The sequence below is a fragment of the Rattus norvegicus genome, chromosome 19, assembly GCF_036323735.1.
Source record: "Rattus norvegicus strain BN/NHsdMcwi chromosome 19, GRCr8, whole genome shotgun sequence".
In the NCBI taxonomy this organism is placed as follows: Eukaryota; Metazoa; Chordata; class Mammalia; order Rodentia; family Muridae; genus Rattus; species Rattus norvegicus.
In genome coordinates, this window is record NC_086037.1 from 25,252,955 (window position 1) to 25,270,255 (window position 17,301).

The window sequence follows — 17,301 nt, forward strand, 5'->3', positions numbered from 1 at the left end:
TTTGTTGAAGATGTTTACTGGACCTATGAACTGGAAATCTTAATTCGGTTCTATATTTATTATCCTTAGATTTGGACTTTTAATTGTGTCCTGAAATTCATGGATGTTTTGGATTCAATAAACCATACATGTTTATCTGAGATGGGTGTTTTGTGCTTTGTTGGTGACCTCCTTGATTCCAACTCTTCCATTTAGTAGAACGTTGGATAATGAGACATGGTCAGGAATGGTGACTTCTTGACATAAACTATATGAAAATAGGTAGGTTAATTTATGTGTGTTAAGTATCAGTAGTCTCCTGGGTGGTTTTGGTTCCCAGTTGGCCATGTGCAACCGTTTCAAAAGCCCAGGTTTGATGTTCCTTGGGTTTCCTATGATGATGCACTCAGATATGACAAATATCAACAGAATCCTCATCAAAGAACTTAATTTATATAATAGACCGAAAATTACTAATTATGTTACAAAATATTTGATCACACTGTGATCTCCAAGAATGTATTATTTACTGATAAACTATTGTGTGGTATAGCATCGCCATGGCACAGGCATTTAACACAAGGGTTGTTTGTTTGATGTAAACATGGACTTTACTTTGGTAAGGCTAACCTACCACACACCTTTATTGCAAAGCTAAAACTGCATTTAGGTTCAGAGCAGATCAAGGCACAACTTGAAAGGAAATGAAGATGACTAAACCAATGGAAAATCTTTGAGTTGAAGGATTTTTAGAAAGTGTGCAGAGGGAAGAAGAATGCTCTTCTGGGAGGTCAGTGAATTAGGAAGGACAGTTGGGAGTTGACTTCTGTATCTGGCTCCTGAAACTTCATTGGTAAAAATTAATGTCTGGAATTTTGTGTTGTAAAACAACACATTGGCTCTGCAGCTTTTGGCAAGGGCCATGGACAGAGAGATCACAGCAGCTGGGGACAATCTGAAAGGAAATCAGGTTTTCTTAAGTCACCTGAGAAGTCCTCAAGGAGAGAGGAATGAATGGGTAGCACCATAATAGAAGGCCTTAGGATCTCGTACTGTGCTACTCTAGATGCCTTGAAAATAGAAGCAGAGAATGAAAAACTAAATGACTTTCAGGAATTAGCTCATTTCTGATTATGATTATTTCATATTGGTAATTTATACTTGATTATTTTTTTAAATTTAAAACAAGAGCCTTTGGTTTTAATTTGAGGTGGTCTTAGATTCACAAAATGCTTACAACCCCTGTCTGGCACCCGGCATCTAACACTATGGGGCTCGAGATTCTACTTTTAAATGCATCACCATCGACAGCTTCCATTTAACCAGCAGGGTCCATGCCAGGCAGACACTGAGCAGGTTGTATGTTCTGTTAATCTCCACAACAACCCAATTCAGCAGAAACACGTCCATTTTACAGGTGAAGAAACCACAGCTCAAAGCAAATGAGTATCAGGGTCCCCTCAGTCTCACTGGCTGTCACTTAGACCCACATCCTTCTCTGTACAGGGAAGCCATGGGCCTGATGTGGGCTGTGCAAGCTGACTCTGCTGAGATGATCAATGCTATTCTTGACCCTGGAAGAATTTAAGACAAGGTGACCCACAGACTCCTGGGATAGATTCTATCTCTGGGTTCTAGGGTGGGACACAGTATCACTTGTCTTGGTTTCTACTCAGCTGAGGAGTCTGCTCCCATATGTCAGCTTCTATGGCAGTGGTTCTCAACAGTCCTACTGCTGCAACCCTTTAATACAGCTCTTCATACTGTGATGATCCCCTCCATAAAATTATTTCATTGCTACTTCATAAATAATATTGCTACTCTTATGAGTCATAATGTACAAGGTATCTGATATGCAATCTCTGTGAAGCAGTTGCCACCCACAGGTTGAGAAATATTGCTCTATAAACTTTTTTTTTTAATGAAAGGCTTTCACCTCAGAAGTACCTGGAGCAGTTGTAAGAGCCCTGAAATACTGACAAGTTTTGGCAGGCCCAAGACTGCTTGCCTTAATGACAACAGAGATTCCTGGCTAAAGGCACAATCTGAAATCACTGTCCCCAGGTCATTTCTTGCCTAAGTTTTCCCTCATTACAATGTCTGTCTGCTTGGACATGTCTGTCCAGGAAGCCAGTCCATGTAGTCTCTGATACAGACAGAATGCTAAAGGCAAGAATGCTTTCCCTCTGTTGGCCCACAGTCATTTCTATAGAAGTAAGTTCAAATCCCCTGTGGATAAATGTGTGTCTCTCACATGGTGTGTGAGACTTGAAATGTCAACCGTTTGAGTTGACAAAAAACAAATTTCACTTCAGATTTACAGCTGACTAAAAATTATTTTTGGGAGAATGCAGAGGGTGGCCAGGCCTGCAGAGTCAGATCCCCTCCCTGCCTGGGATGATCCCACCCTCAGTAGACTTCAGCTTCACCTATAAGGTGTAATCAGAAAAATCTGACCTTAAGATTCTGAAGTCCACAATATGCACAACACCTAAAGTTGGTAAATGGCCTATATGGGGGTTTTCTCCAGTTTAAACTATTCTGGCTTCTTTTCTCTCTTGTGCTGCAATCTGTTCTCTCAGGTCTGTTGGTCCTGGAAGGACCTGGGTTCAAGTCAAGGCCTCGTGGGTGGGGAGGAAGATGTTCTGTTGTGTGAATGAGTATGGATTAAGAATGTAGCCCCACCAACAGCTTGGGAAAAGATCTTTACCAATTCTACAACAGATAGAGGGCTTATATCCAAAATATACACAGAACTCAAGAAGTTAGACCGCAGGGAGTAAAATAACCCTATTAAAAAATGGAGTTCAGAGGCAAACAAAGAATTCACAGCAGAGCAATGCCGAATGGCTGAGAAACACCGAAAGAAATGTTCAACATCTTTAGTCATAAAGGAAATGCAAATCAAAACAACCCTGAGATTTCACCTCACAGCAGTGAGAATGGCTAAGATCAAAAACTCAGGTGACAGCAAATGCTGGCCAGGATGTGGAGAAAGAGGAACACTCCTCCATTGTTGGTGGGAGGCAGACTGGTACAACCATTCTGGAAATCAGTTGGAGGTTTCTCAGAAAATTGGACATTGAACTACCTGAGGACCGAGCTATACCACTCTTGGGCATATACCCAAAAGATGCCCTAACATATAAAAAAGACACGTGCTCCACTATGTTCATAGCAGCCTTATTTATAATAGCCAGAAGCTGGAAAGAACCCAACAGAGGAATGGATACAGAAAATGTGGTACATCTACACAATGGAATATTACTCGGCTATCAAAAACAATGATTTTATGAAATTCATAGGCAAATGGATGGAACTGGAAAATATCATCCAGAGTGAGGTAACCCAATCACAGAAAAACACACATGGTATGCACTCATTGATAAGTGGATATTAGCCCAAATGCTTGAATTACCCTAGATGCACAGAACACATGAAAATCAAGAAGGATGACCAAAAAGCGAATGCTTCACTCCTTCTTTAAAAGGGGAACAAGAATACCCTTGGCAGGGAATAGAGAGGCAAAGATTAAAACAGAGGCAGAAGGAACACCCATTCAGAGCCTGCCCCACATGTGGCCCATACATATACAGCCATCCAATTAGATAAGATGGATGAAGCAAAGAAGTACAGGCCGACAGGAATTGGATGTAGATCTCTCCTGAGAAACACAGCCAGAATACGGCAAATACAGAGGCGAATGCCATCATTAAACCACTGAACTGAGAACCGGACCCCTGTTGAAGGAATCAGAGAAAGGACTGGAAGAGCTTGAAGGGGCCCGAGACCCCATATGAACAACAATGCCAAGCAACCAGAGCTTCCAGGGACTAAGCCACTACCCAAAGACTATACATGGACTGACCCTGGACTCTGACCTCATAGGTAGCAATGAATATCCTAGTAAGAGCACCAGTGGAAGGGGAAGCCCTTGGTCCTGCCAAGACTGAACCCCCAGTGAACGTGATTGTTGGGGGGAGGGTGGTAATGGAGGGAGGATGGGGAGGGGAACAGCCATATAGAAGAGGGGGGGTTAGGAGGATGTTGGCCCGGAAACCAGGAAAGAGAATACAATCAAAATGTAAATAAGAAATACTCAAGTTAATAAAGAAAAAAAAAAAAAAGAATGTAGCCCCACTCTGACTGGCCAACTAAGCTCCAGAAAATCTTCCCCAATCACAAAACTGGGCCATGTGGGAGCCTAAACTGTTTAAAGGGGAGAGCTGAGTGCTTTCTCCTGGAAGAAATACTTGGGGGTTGACTGTCACTTGTGAACCTTCTGTGTTAAGTCACTTCTCAGAAGGGAAGCTTTCCTCTAACTCTTCCATGGGACCCACCCAGCACTGGGGCCTGAGGATCCTATGGTGTTGCAGCTCTGAGCTGGGAGGGGTAGCTCTCACCCTGGCATGGAGAAGCCTGTTTTCACAGCTGATCTAGATCTGAGGAACAGGGGCTTTTAAAGAAGCATGTGAGAGTATCTCCTGCAGGAGAGCCCAGTCTGCAGGGAAAGTCACACAGGACAGTGAAAAGTGACTTCGCAACAAACACAGGGAATGGGAACCAGGGAGGGCACTGGATGGATGGTCGGAGAGTTTGAGAAAGCCTGCATCTCCCTGAAAGACTTCCCACAACCATAAGTCCCACCACTGTCCCCTTCTCACAGGGGAGGCTCAGCAAAGCCTGCCACCTGCTGGGATCCCTGCAAACTAAAACCAGAGTGGAGAACTGAGGAAAGCACTTTGGTGGAGGGGGAGACACAAGTCTCCAGGGACAGGTCAGCCTTCTGTCCCTTTGGTTCTCCTCACTTCACAGAGGTGCCTATTGAAAGGTGAGGCAAGCTGGGATCTCAACAGTCTTTGGCCAAAGAAGTGAGAGCCCACAGGGCAGAGCAAGGCAAAGCAGAGCCAGGCAGAGCAAAGTGAAGCCCTGTCAGTCAGCAAATAGGCCTTGCGCATGTGGGACTGGTGGCAGCAGTGCTTGCCCTTGCTCTCCTGGTGGCGCAGAACACCTGCCTGGATGTGGGGAAACTCACAGTGGCTAGTCCTCCAGCTGCAACTGCCAGTGCTTGGGGAGGGGGAAGTTGAAGATGCTCCCATGATCCTCCGATTTCCGGCCCATTTTGTCCATGTTCAAGGCTGTGGTCAGCCCCGCCAGAAGACCCGAGGACAGGGAGAGCAAGCACAACTGGCCAGCAACCACCATGGGCATCTGCGTTGGGACCCAGGCCAACTAGCCACAGAGGCGCACCAGGCAGCCAGGCACCAGCCCCAAGCCTGTGCATACTGAGGCCAATGACACTCCACTAGTCCCTCCCACCATGCACATCCCACCCCTGGCAGGCAAGATCTCTCTGTCCAGGGCTTCCCCCAGACCTCCAACTACCAACAGCTCAATGAGCCCTTACTTAATTCTTGTTAACCATAATGGCTTGTCATAAAAGGTCATTGGGAAAGTCAATGATGAGATGAAAGCCTTAAAAGAAAACTAGAGAGACTTACGGAAATGAAGAAGAAAGCTCTCTTCCCAGTAGGAGCCTGGCAGTCCCAAGCTCAGGGCACCTCATGTCCAGTCTTGAACCCAGCATGCATTGTTGTGGAGAACCTGCCTGCTTAAGGACCTGGCTTCCCACTCATTCTCCTGAGATGATGACTTTAATTCTTTTAATTTTTACTGGTTATTTTCTGCATTTCCATTTCATGTGTTATCCCCTTTTCCAGTTTCCTTTCTCCACGAAGCAGAGTCCAGCTCACAAGCCTGAGCAGCTGCAGCCATAGTGCACCATGGGGGATCCTGGGGCAGACTGTTTCATCACCAAGATCCTGTGGACCCACAGGGGCTGCATGACCTTAAAGGAACTGCAGAGTAGGTCAGGCTCCAGAGGCAGAGCTCTATGAGCTGCTGGGCAAGACTGCTTATTCCTATTGGAGACTGGAGATCAGGCAGGGATCACGCTGTAGGTGGCGGCTACTACTGAAGCCTGTGGCTTCAATCTCAAGTGCATCCAGGGACCATGCAACAGATTGCCCAAGCCTCTGCAAGCTCAAACTTCTGGGACAGAGTCATTGTGCAAAATCCCAGAGAAACCTCTGCAAATATCCACACCAAGTTTTTAGGAACAGAGCTTCCAGGTCCTGAAGAATCATGAGCTTTCTGGGCTTAACCAAGAGGAGCCGGCCTTCTTCCTGGTACAGGGGGATGCTTTTCTCCTGCAAAAGTTACTACAAAGGAGACAGCCACAAACAGATCTGCTTGAAGCCACAGCCATGCAAGAGAGTCCAAGTCTGTGAGCACTTCACCCAGGCCAACTGCCGTTACCTCAACTGTCTCAGGTCTCATGACCTGATGGACAGGAAGGTGCTGACCTCCGTGACTGAGCACCGGCTGAGTTCTGATGGGGTCCAGAACATCCAGGACATCTGCAACAACAAACACATTAGGAAGAGACCCACTGGCATGAGAGCTCCCCATGAACATCATAGCAGCAGGGCACACAGAGACAGAAGCAATAGCAGAGACTGATTCCTTCCAAACAGCCTAGGATTTCTCTCCCATGTCTCATTTTGACATCTGGTTCACCTTGTCCAGATGTCACCAGCTGTAAGGATTCCCTGGAGGATGTGTCTACAGCTGTCACTCAGGAGGTCAAGAACCTGGGGACCCAGGACTCTGCACAGCTTTCCTTGGTCTCATCTAAGGCTGCTGGTGTCTGAGGACCCAGTCACATGAGAGCAAGCCAGGGGTTTTCTGAGAATGGAGATCTGGATGCTTCTTTTCTAGAAATCCTACTGATTTTTTTTTTTTTTTTTATTAACTTGAGTATTTCTTATATACATTTCGAGTGTTATTCCCTTTCCCGGTTTCCGGGCAAACATCCCCCTCCCCCCTCCCCTTCCTTATGGGTGTTCCCCTCCCAACCCTCCCCCCATTGCCGCCCTCCCCCCATAGACTAGTTCACTGGGGGTTCAGTCTTAGCAGGACCCAGGGCTTCCCCTTCCACTGGTGCTCTTACTAGGATATTCATTGCTACCTATGGGGTCAGAGTCCAGGGTCAGTCCATGTATAGTCTTTAGGTAGTGGCTTAGTCCCTGGAAGCTCTGGTTGCTTGGCATTGTTGTACTTTTGGGGTCTCGAGCCCCTTCAAGCTCTTCCAGTTCTTTCTCTGATTCCTTCAATAGGGGACCTATTCTCAGTTCAGTGGTTTGCTGCTGGCATTCGCCTCTGTATTTGCTGTATTCTGGCTGTGTCTCTCAGGAGCGATCTACATCCGGCTCCTGTCGGTCTGCACTTCTTTGCTTCATCCATCTAGTCCAATTGGGTGGCTGTATATGTATGGGCCAAATGTGGGACAGGCTCTGAATGGGTGTTCCTTCAGTCTCTGTTTTAATCTTTGCCTCTCCCTTCCCTGCCAAGGGTATTCTTTTTCCTCATTTAAAGAAGGAGTGAAGCATTCACATTTTGATCATCCGTCTTGAGTTTCGTTTGTTCTAGGGATCTAGGGTAATTCAAGCATTTGGGCTAATAGCCACTTATCAATGAGTGCATACCATGTATGTCTTTCTGTGATTGGGTTAGTTCGCTCAATCCTACTGATTCTTTGTAAGCTCCTGCCTCCTCTGCTGGCTTTCCTCTTGCTGCAGCAAAAAGAGATGAATCCATGTCCATGAGAACAGGCGTGACTTCTGGACACCGCATGGAGGTCAAGGGAAAGAATGAGGCTCCAGACATCGATTACATCCCATTTTAAATGGTTCTATTGATGGGGTGACAAAGGAAGAAGCAACAGACTCAGGAATTCTAGGTAAAAGGAGAAACTCAGGGAAGGCGTTTGGCAACGTTCCTTCTCTCTCAATTCAGTGGAATAATTGAAGCACTTCATTAAAAGTCTGGCAGAAAGGATCCATTAAAGCCATGTGGCCCTGATTATTATTATTTTTAATTTTTGGAGTGGCAGCCTTTAATGACTGTATCTATTTTCTTATGGGAATTATTCATTACCTTCCCAGATCTGTATTTAACTTGGTATTTGTTATCTGTTAGAAAAATCACCAGTATCAAATAGGTTTTTCACTTTTCTGTAGTAAAGGCCTCTGAAGTAAGCCCTAATGATTGTTGAATTCACTCAGTGTCCTTTGTTATATCCCCCTTTTCATTTCTGATTTGGTACTTTAGATATAGGCTCTGTGGTTTGTCTGTCTTGTGGATCTTCTCAAAAAAAAAAAAAAAAAAAAAAAAGCCAGCTCTTGCTTTGCTTGGCTCTTTGTATCATTCTCTTTGTTTGTAATTGATTGATTTTAGTTCTGAGTTTATTTCCTGCCATCAAATCCTACCAGACTCTCTATGGGATGAGGCTTTGCCTCACCTTGGTAACAGCAACATGTGATACATGAAGCTTTTGCTGCTCTCTGTAGTGGGGATGACGTCACAATTTCACTGAAAACCATGCACAGCCTTGTTTTAGACTGTATTAAAGTAGCCCACGATTTCAGTGCTCCCTGCAAGGTGCCATGAGACAGTAGTAACATGAGTCTGCCTGCACCTCGACAGTTTTCACTAGGGACTTCTGAATGATTTTATGAAAATTTATAGTGAGTTCATGGATGAACATGCACAAACACAAATGCACACACACACTTTACTGACATGGTGCACATTCTTTCCACACAAAGAAGAAAGTGAGTATTAATGAAAACACACCAATAAAGGAATCGATGGACGGGGTTGTGGGGAAGCTGGGGCTTAGAGTTATTTAAAGGCCCTGTGCAGGCTCTCCTTCTGTTGGAGGCTAAACTTCAAGTGCAATGGGGTTCTTTATTTTCTTTCTGTATAGCACACAGAGCTAGGGTGGAAACTAGGTTTTGAGCATATTTGGCAAGTACTGGAACACTGAATTAATTCCTAGGGCTGGAACCCTATTAATGTTCTACAGAATTACAGGGCAGGCTGGATGAAGACTCTCAGCTGACAATGTGGACATCTCAAGACAGGCACTGGACAATGGCTGACAGACTTGTATGAAGACTGGAAATGTTTTGCTATCTCAGAGGAAAAGAAGGCCCCTCCGACTACACTGTACTCTAAGGACAGTTTATTCAGGTAAGGGATGACATGAACTATTGTCTCATGTCACAGATGTCAGCACAAAATATCCTAGGTATTGTATGCCAATGGTAGCATTAACAGAACAAATCACACAGTGTTGTGAAGATATAGAATATGACTATATGTAGCAAGAACCAGGCCTCTTCTAGTTTCTAAGATCATACCTGAGAACCTCAAATATAGTAATAATGTGATAATGTGGTATAAGTCTAGTTACAACTAGTTTCTATTGTGACACAGATGACTCTTTTTGTGTCATGGTCAGCTTATAATGAATGACTAGACCTAAGCATGAGAATAACCAAATACTACATTGCTTCTCTAGCTGCTGAGCTTTTAAAAGCCCTGGGGTGACAGCAAGCTTTTGTGGACATCTGGATTATTCCTTCTGTACTTTAACTCTCTGAGTCAACCCCACTCTGAGTAAGTCAGTTCCATTCCATAAGTTGGAAATCAGTCAACTGGAAAAAAAATACTTTCTCAATACAAACACAGATTGGCCATGGAAAAAGGGCAGCTTGAACTGTCCCACCTAGGTCCTGGGCTTGCACAGGCCTGCTCTCTAAAAGAAACCTGTGTTCACAGCTGCAGGCTGCATTCACTATGGATGCTCTGGAGGTTCCTCCCTAAACTGCTTAGATTAAGATAATTTTGTTGCCATCTATCAAAAGAATTCATTATGCCAAACTGGCCTTTCTTCTGAACCTTCTGTTCTGTGGGCAGGGCAAAATCTCCAGCAACCCTCACAGCAATGTGGGTTGCCAATCTGGGACTCAGAATTATACCAGTGCAAACCAAGAACAGGGCAACTGGAAGAGACCTCATTGGGTTGTAGGAACCTTCTGTTCTGAGTCACTTCTCAGAGGGGCACTTTGCTCTAACTCCTCCATGGGAACCAACCAGTACTGGGGCTGGAGGCTCCTTAGGTGTGGCAGCTCTGAGCTGGGAGGGGGAGCTGGCACACTGACAGGGAGAAGCCTGTTTTCACAACTGATCTGGATCTGAGGAGCAGGTGCTTTTAAAGAAGCATGTGAGAGTATCTCCTGCAGGAGAGCTCACTCTGCAGGGAAAGTCACACAGGACAGCGAAAAGTGGCTTCCCAACTTCCACAGGTCCTGTGACCCAGGGAGGGCACCAGATGGTCCAAGAGAAAAGCCTGCATTTCCCTGAAAGACTTCCCTCAACCATAAGTCCCACCACTGTCCCAGACTCACACCTGAGGATCAGCAAAGCCTGCCACCTGCTGGGGTCCCCACAAACTGAACCCAGAATGGAGAACTGCGGGAAAGCACTTTGGGGGAGGGGGGAGACACAAGTCTCTGGGGCCAGGCCTGGGGTCTGTCCCTTAGGCTCTCCTCACCTCCGTTAGCCTCCTAGTGCAGAGTGCTGCAAGCCGGGATCTCAAAAGTCTTGGGCTGAAGAAGTGGGAGAAGGTAGCAGCAGTGGCGGTGGGGTCGACAGGGGAGTCGAAGACGGAATGGTAGCAACGCAAGCAGCGGCGGCGAGGGCGGAGGCCGGGGGGGGGGAGGGGGGGAAGGAGAGAACGGGTGTGGGGGGGTCGGGGCGGGGGCAGGCTGGGGGCGGGGGTTGGGACGGGTCTGAGTCGAGGGCGGTGGTGGGGCTGGGAGGGGGGGATGGGTCGGAGGCGAAGTCGAGTGCGGGTGTGAGGCGGGGGCGTGGGCAGGGGCAAGAGCAGGGGCGGGGGCAGGAGCAGGGGCAAGCAGAGCAAAACCCAGCCCTGTCAGCTGGCAGATACCCTCTGGGGCTGGACAGACTCGCCCTGCAGCTCTATTGATGGGGTGACAATGGAAGAAGCAACAGACTCAGGAATTCTAGGTAAAAAGAGAAACTCAGAGAAGGGGTTTGGCAATGTTCCTTCTCTTTCAAATCAGAGGAATAATTGAAGCACTATTGTTATTAGGTCGTCATTAAACGTCTGGTAGAAAGGCTGCATTAAAGCCTAGTGGCCCTCATATATATTTTTTAATTTTTGTAGTGGCATCGTTTAAATACTATCTATTTTCTTATGAGAATAATCTTATGAGTTAAATCCCACATTTGGATTTAACTTGGTATTTGTTATCTGTGTAGAAAAATTACCAATATCAAATAGATTTTTCACTTTTCTGTAGTAAAGGACTCTGAAGAAGCCCTAATGATTGTTGAATTCACTCACATGTCTATTGCTTCATCCCCCTTTTCATTTCTGATTTGATAATTTAGGTATTGACACTGTGGTGTGTACTTAGTTTCAGAAAGGGGTTGTTTCTCTTATGGATCTCCTCAAAAAACAGCTCTTGCTTCCTATGACTCTTTGTATTATCCTCTTCATTTGTAATTGAATGATTTTAGTACTAAGTTTATTTCCTGCCATCAAATCATACCAGACTCTCTGTAGGATAAGGCTTTGCCTCATCTTGGTAACAGCAGCATGTGATAAATGAAGCTTTTGCTGCTCTCTCTAGTGGTGATGACGTCACAATCTCTGTGTAAACCATCCACAGCCTGTTTTTAGGCTGTATTATAGTAGATCACCATTTCAGTGTTACCTGCCAGGTGCCGTGGGACACTAGTAACACACGTCTGCATGCACCTCGACAGTTTTCATTACAGTCTTCTAAGTCATTTTATGAAAATTGATAGTGAGTTCATGGATGAACATACACAAACACCTGCACAGAAACACAAACAAACACAAACTCTCTCTCTCTCTCTCTCTCTCTCTCTCTCTCTCTCTCACTCTCTCTCTCACACACACACACACACACACACACACACACACACACACACACTTTACTGACATGGTACACATTCTTTGCACACCAAAAATAAAGTGAGCAGTAATGAAAATACACCAATAATGGAGTCGATGGAGGGAGTTATGCAGAAGCTGGGACTTAGAGTTACTTAAAGGCCCTATGCAGGCTCTCCTTTTGTTGGAGGAGAAATTGCAAGTGCAATGTGTTTCTTTATTTTCTTTCTCTAAAGCACACAGGCTATGGTGGAATGTAGGGCTTTGAGCATGTTTGGAAAGTACAATCACACTGAATTAAATCCTAGGGCTGGAACCCTATTAATCTTCTACAAAATTACAGAGCAGGCTGGATGAATACTCCCAGGAGACAATGTGGACATCTCAAGACAGGCACTGGACAATGGCTGAAGACTTGTCTGAAGACTGGAAATATTTTGAAAATTCAGAGAGAAAAAAAAGACCCCTCTGACTACACCGTACTCTAAGGACAGTTTATGCAGGTTAGGATGGCATGAACTATTGTCTCATGTCACAGATGTCAGCACAAAGTATCCAAGGTGTTGTATGCCAATGGTAGCATCAACAGAACAAAGCACACAGTGTCATGAAGACATAAATTATGACTTTGTGTAGCAAGACCCAGGCCTCTTCCAGGTTCTTAGATAGTAACTGAGAACCTCAAATACGGTAGTGATGTAATAGTGTGGGGTGAATCTAGTTACAACTAGCTTCTATTGTGACACAGATGGCTCTTTTTGTGTCATGGTCAGCTTATAATGAATGACTAGACCCAAGCATGAGAATAACCAAATACTACATTGCTTCTCTAGCTGCTGAGCTTTTAAAAGCCCTGCGGTGACAGCAAGCTTTTGTGGACATTCTGGATTATTCCTTCTGTACATTAACTCTCTGAGTCACCTCCACTCTCAGCAAGTTAGATCAATTCCATAAATTGGAAATCAGTCACCTGGAAAAAATACATTCTCAATATGATCCCAGATTGGCCATGGAAAAAGGGTAGCTTGAACTGTCCCACCTAGGTTCTGGGCCTGCACAGGCCTGCTCTCCAACAGAAACCTGTGTTCACAGCTGCAGGCTGCATTCACTATGGGTGTCCTTGAGGTTCTTCCCTAAACTGCTTAGATTAAAATAATTTTCATGCTAACAATCAAAAAACTCATTATGCCAATCTGGCCAACAGGAAGCTAGTTTCTATTCTGTATTTTGTCAGATGTGCAGAATACATATGGTTATCATTGATAATAGGTGAAAGATCTGCTCTAATATGGACACTAAGTGGTACTGGAGGATGATCCTGACCCACAATGAGGAGTGGGAACACCAGAGCCCTGTAGGGATGGCTGGCAAGCTAACACATTGAGCATGCACAGCTCAGTAAATTTCCTGTGAATACTCATCTCCTGAGATCTCTCTATTTAATTGGAGGTGATCCTGTCCACCTAATACAGTACATGATGTGGAAGGACAAAACACCTGCAGGAGCTGTGGTGATGACTCACAGGGTAGAGCATCTGCTGCTCTCTCAGAAGAACCACATGGACTCTAACAATTGGGTAAAGCATGTCAGTGATTACTTCATAAAGTGTGTGTCGGAGAAACAGCCACATTATCCACACAAAAGACACTGTCACACTGGGTACCCCTTGGTGACTTTGAATTCACTTATTAGCCCAGGATCCATGGAACATGCAGAGATCCATCTGTAGCTGTCCGTTCTAAGTCCACAGGAGGGGACAGAACCCTTGAGTTAGAATAATGGTCTTAAGAGTCAAGAGATAGAATTCAATTTTTATTCATAAGGAATTCATTTTTACAACAAAACAGGATTAAAACAAATAAATTAAAATATTTAAAAATATTTGAAAAGATAAAAACAGTAACAAGAACATATAAATATGAAACAACAAAAAGAAAATTTCAATTAAAATCATAACAAAAATATTTCTAAACATCACATTCTTAACGAACATTTGGAAGCACAGATGTATTGCTGTTTCTCCTCTTGCACACATAATGAAAGGAGGTCCCCCAAGTTGTCTCTCAAGTGCTGTTTTCTGAGAAGAAAGTAAGACCTCAATCAGTCAGGCTGGCTTAGTGTTATATAAATTTAGGGTCTCTAAGCAATGACAAATTAACTCTGAGGAAGAATACTCATCCAAAAAATTGGTTACCATTCAGGATGTTTGTCATCAGGGACTCCTGAGAAAGCAACTTATTCTTCAGGAAGCTCTCTTACTGGTGTGTGTCCAATTCCAGCTCTCTTGCACTTTCTGAGACCTGGGAGAGGAAGGCAGTTTTTCAGACACTGATTTGGTGGTGAAATGCAAGGCAGCTGTCGGAAGGCTGCCTTCTACCATCTCAGTTCTATTGGACAGTCAACATGGACCTTTTAACTGATATCATTGTTGCTAACTCTTTGGGAAGGGCAAAATCTCCAGAGAGCCTCAAAGTAATGTGGGCTGCCAATATGGGACCCAGACTTATACCAGTGCAAACCAAGAACAGGGCAATGGAAGGAACCTCATTGGGTTGCAGGAAGAAAGTAGATGTCCATATGTCACCAAGGTTAAAACCAATGACAAGTTCTAATTTGACATTTGCACTTTGTTCTTATCCCGCAAAGGTGCTTCCTACACAAGAAGTCACATGACCACAGAGTGTCATTTGTCAAAGAACCAAGAACTTGTTCAAAACTCTACAGAGCATCCAATCTATCACGTGGATATGCAATAATGAGGTATGTTATTAATCTGTCACCATTTCTAGACTGCAGCTTCAAAAAGAGCAGACAAATATACTTGCAAAATAATTCAGTTTCTGAAAAGTGGTTGGCTTCCCAGAATACTTGTGCATAGGCAGAGCAATGAACAATTCCATTACATGAGGTGGTTGGCTGGTTGTGAGTGTAAATTAGAAAGGTGGTAGGAGAGAGCAAAGATGTATCAAATTGGCAAACTTTAGCAGATATTTTTAAGCTAACACAGCTGCTCAACCCTACCAGATGATGCTGGGTCTGGACGTTGCTGGTCTTTATCTTTCTTGTTGAAGTCAACCAAATATTTCTGGTTCAGTGCACAATCAAGATGTACCTCCTTGCTCTCCTGCTTCAGTGGGAACAACTTCTTCCTACATGTGTTCTCCATCAGGAGCTGGCTGAGCAGGTTTCTGGAAATACAGTCTGCATAGTAAGACCATGCTGCCCCTTTCTCCCATTCCCACTCCCGAGTGCCACTAACTCCACCAGGACCCAGATACCCATGAAGACTTAATAGAATTCATTTCGATACATATAAGGCTGCTGCACAAACCACAAAGAGTAAATTCCGGGAAGAATAAATTATTTGTTTGGCCCGAGCACCAATTAGTGTCCACATCTCTCAAAAAGAACATGGATCTACAACTATCCATGAAAGCCCAATGCATGGGGGCAACATCAATTAGTAGTGGGCCAACACCCTCAAAGGAGGTCAGTAGAACCAAGAGAAGGTCATGCTAACCATGTGGTCCACACACTGAGTTTTGTAAAACCTGGTATGACACCATAGGTCCAGGTCAGCCTAATAACCTTCTGCTGACTTCAATCAGTGCTGTTCTATCTAGAGCCTTCTGAAGATGCCTAGACAATTCTGGGATGAGTAACAGTCTTTTATGGAACTGAAAACTGAGTCCTAATGACCCTGGCACACTGATGTGTAAACAGCACAAGAGATAGAACCAGAGCTGAAGACCGTCCAATCCAGAACAAAGAAAGTCAGAAATGGCCATTCCACAGGTGATAGCATTTCTGACCAGGACTTACCTAGAGAAGGTAATCTCCTTCTTCAGCTTATGGTTGTTCTCATGGATTTCAGTGTTCTCCATCTCTAAGTTGTGCAGAATTGACATGACTGCCTCCTCCATTCTCTCCAGGTCTTCATAATATGGATTTGGCCTGAAGTGTGGCCTGGCCCCAAATGATAGAATCCAATGAACATCAGCATTTAGGAATATATGAGCTCAGGGTGGGTCCTGTACTACCCCAGTCCTGGAAGGACACCTTCTGAATTCTACATATTGGATCTTCTTCAGCTTCAGAAACGTGTTTTTCTGCGTCCAGGACACCAGAATCTCAGCATCCAGATGGAGGGTTCCCTGGCTCCCTTTGTTCAATCAAGAGGAAATCTGCAGTCAAGCCAGTTAAGCTATCGAGAGCCTAGGCCACACCTCTCCATGCTCCCCCACCCCAACACACCCAGAAACCTGTGATTTCTTTTCTCCTGTTTTGATAACAGACCTTATATCAACACAAAATTATAATCTGCACAAGGAATACAAATAAACAGGCAAACGTGGCCACATAGTCAAAGAACTGTGCTGTTGACAGTGGGGCTCCCAGAACAAAGCATTCACATCACCATGAAAGTGTTACAGGTAAATACTCAGGCCAAGACATAGACACCTAGATTCCAAGTGTGGAGGGAAATATAAACATATAAAAGTTGTCCATATGCATTTGGATGTATGCACATACAGACTCGCAGACGGAAAAATACCCACAAAAAAAGAGAAATGTAAAAACAGAGTCAGAGAAAGAGAAAGAGAAATATGGAAACAGAGAGTACTGTGAAAACCAGGAGAAATGCATCCACCATTGCTGTCTCAGAGGGCAAGACACACAGACAATAACAAACAGGCCTGAGCCTGAGACCTTCTAGTCAAGCATTGAGATGAACAGTTTGGTACCAGGCCCCTCAGGCTGCTGCGTGGATCTTCCAGCACTCAGTCCCCTGCCTAGCAAGTACAGAGACTCACCGTAAACTCACTGCAATTACAATCTTGCAAAGCCACCATCTGTCAAGGGCTTTGCAAATGCACACTAGACACTCACTCTCCCTGACTTTATCCCTGAATTCTTCATTCAGACCACAAGATCTGCTTTTCAATAAATGGAAGCAGATGAGTCCATTTTCCATCTCGCTCCTCAGGAAGGGTCAAGGTTCTGAATCTCCTCTATATGGGAGGTGAGGTTTAGCACAGGGTGGTTAGGGAGGCACAGCTTTCTAGAACCCAAAACCTTAATAGGATAAGATTAAGGTGACCTTGCAGACCCAGGAATGAAACAAGAGCATTTGGAGCGATTCATACCTGTTCTTCATGGATCTCTTTGTCAGAAACCTCAGGCGATCTCTCAGGTCATTTCTCTCCTCGGTAATGAGCTGCAGCTCTTCAATCAGCCTCTCATTTTCCGTCTTGGCCTGATTCTCGCTTAGTTCAGTGCCAGGGGATGATGTTTCTCTCCCAGCGTCTGTAGGTAGAAGAACACAAGTGAACCTGCATGGGGAGAATGCATAGAGTGTACATAGACCACAGTGAGGCCTAAACAGGAGAACAAGCCTGGAACCCAGTGTCACTGCTAGGCGATTGGTCTATGCTTAAGAGGCCTCCTCAGTGGATCTCAGTTCTCC

General features: G+C 44.7%; 2 long non-coding RNA genes across 2 annotated transcripts; one reads left to right on the forward strand and one right to left on the reverse strand.

Annotated features, from left to right (window-relative positions):
- The first annotated feature begins 8,869 nt into the window (after positions 1-8,869).
- On the forward strand, positions 8,870-15,191 carry LOC108353187 (DNA-directed RNA polymerase II subunit GRINL1A pseudogene). The gene is made up of 2 exons (XR_010060107.1): positions 8,870-9,075; positions 14,481-15,191. It is a non-coding gene; the product is annotated as a DNA-directed RNA polymerase II subunit GRINL1A pseudogene (long non-coding RNA).
- On the reverse strand, positions 13,802-14,956 carry LOC134483285 (uncharacterized). Its single transcript, XR_010060105.1, has 3 exons — positions 14,856-14,956; positions 14,029-14,134; positions 13,802-13,911 (listed from the first exon to the last, which is right to left on the reverse strand). It is a non-coding gene; the product is annotated as an uncharacterized LOC134483285 (long non-coding RNA).
- Positions 15,192-17,301: the final 2,110 nt, after the last annotated feature.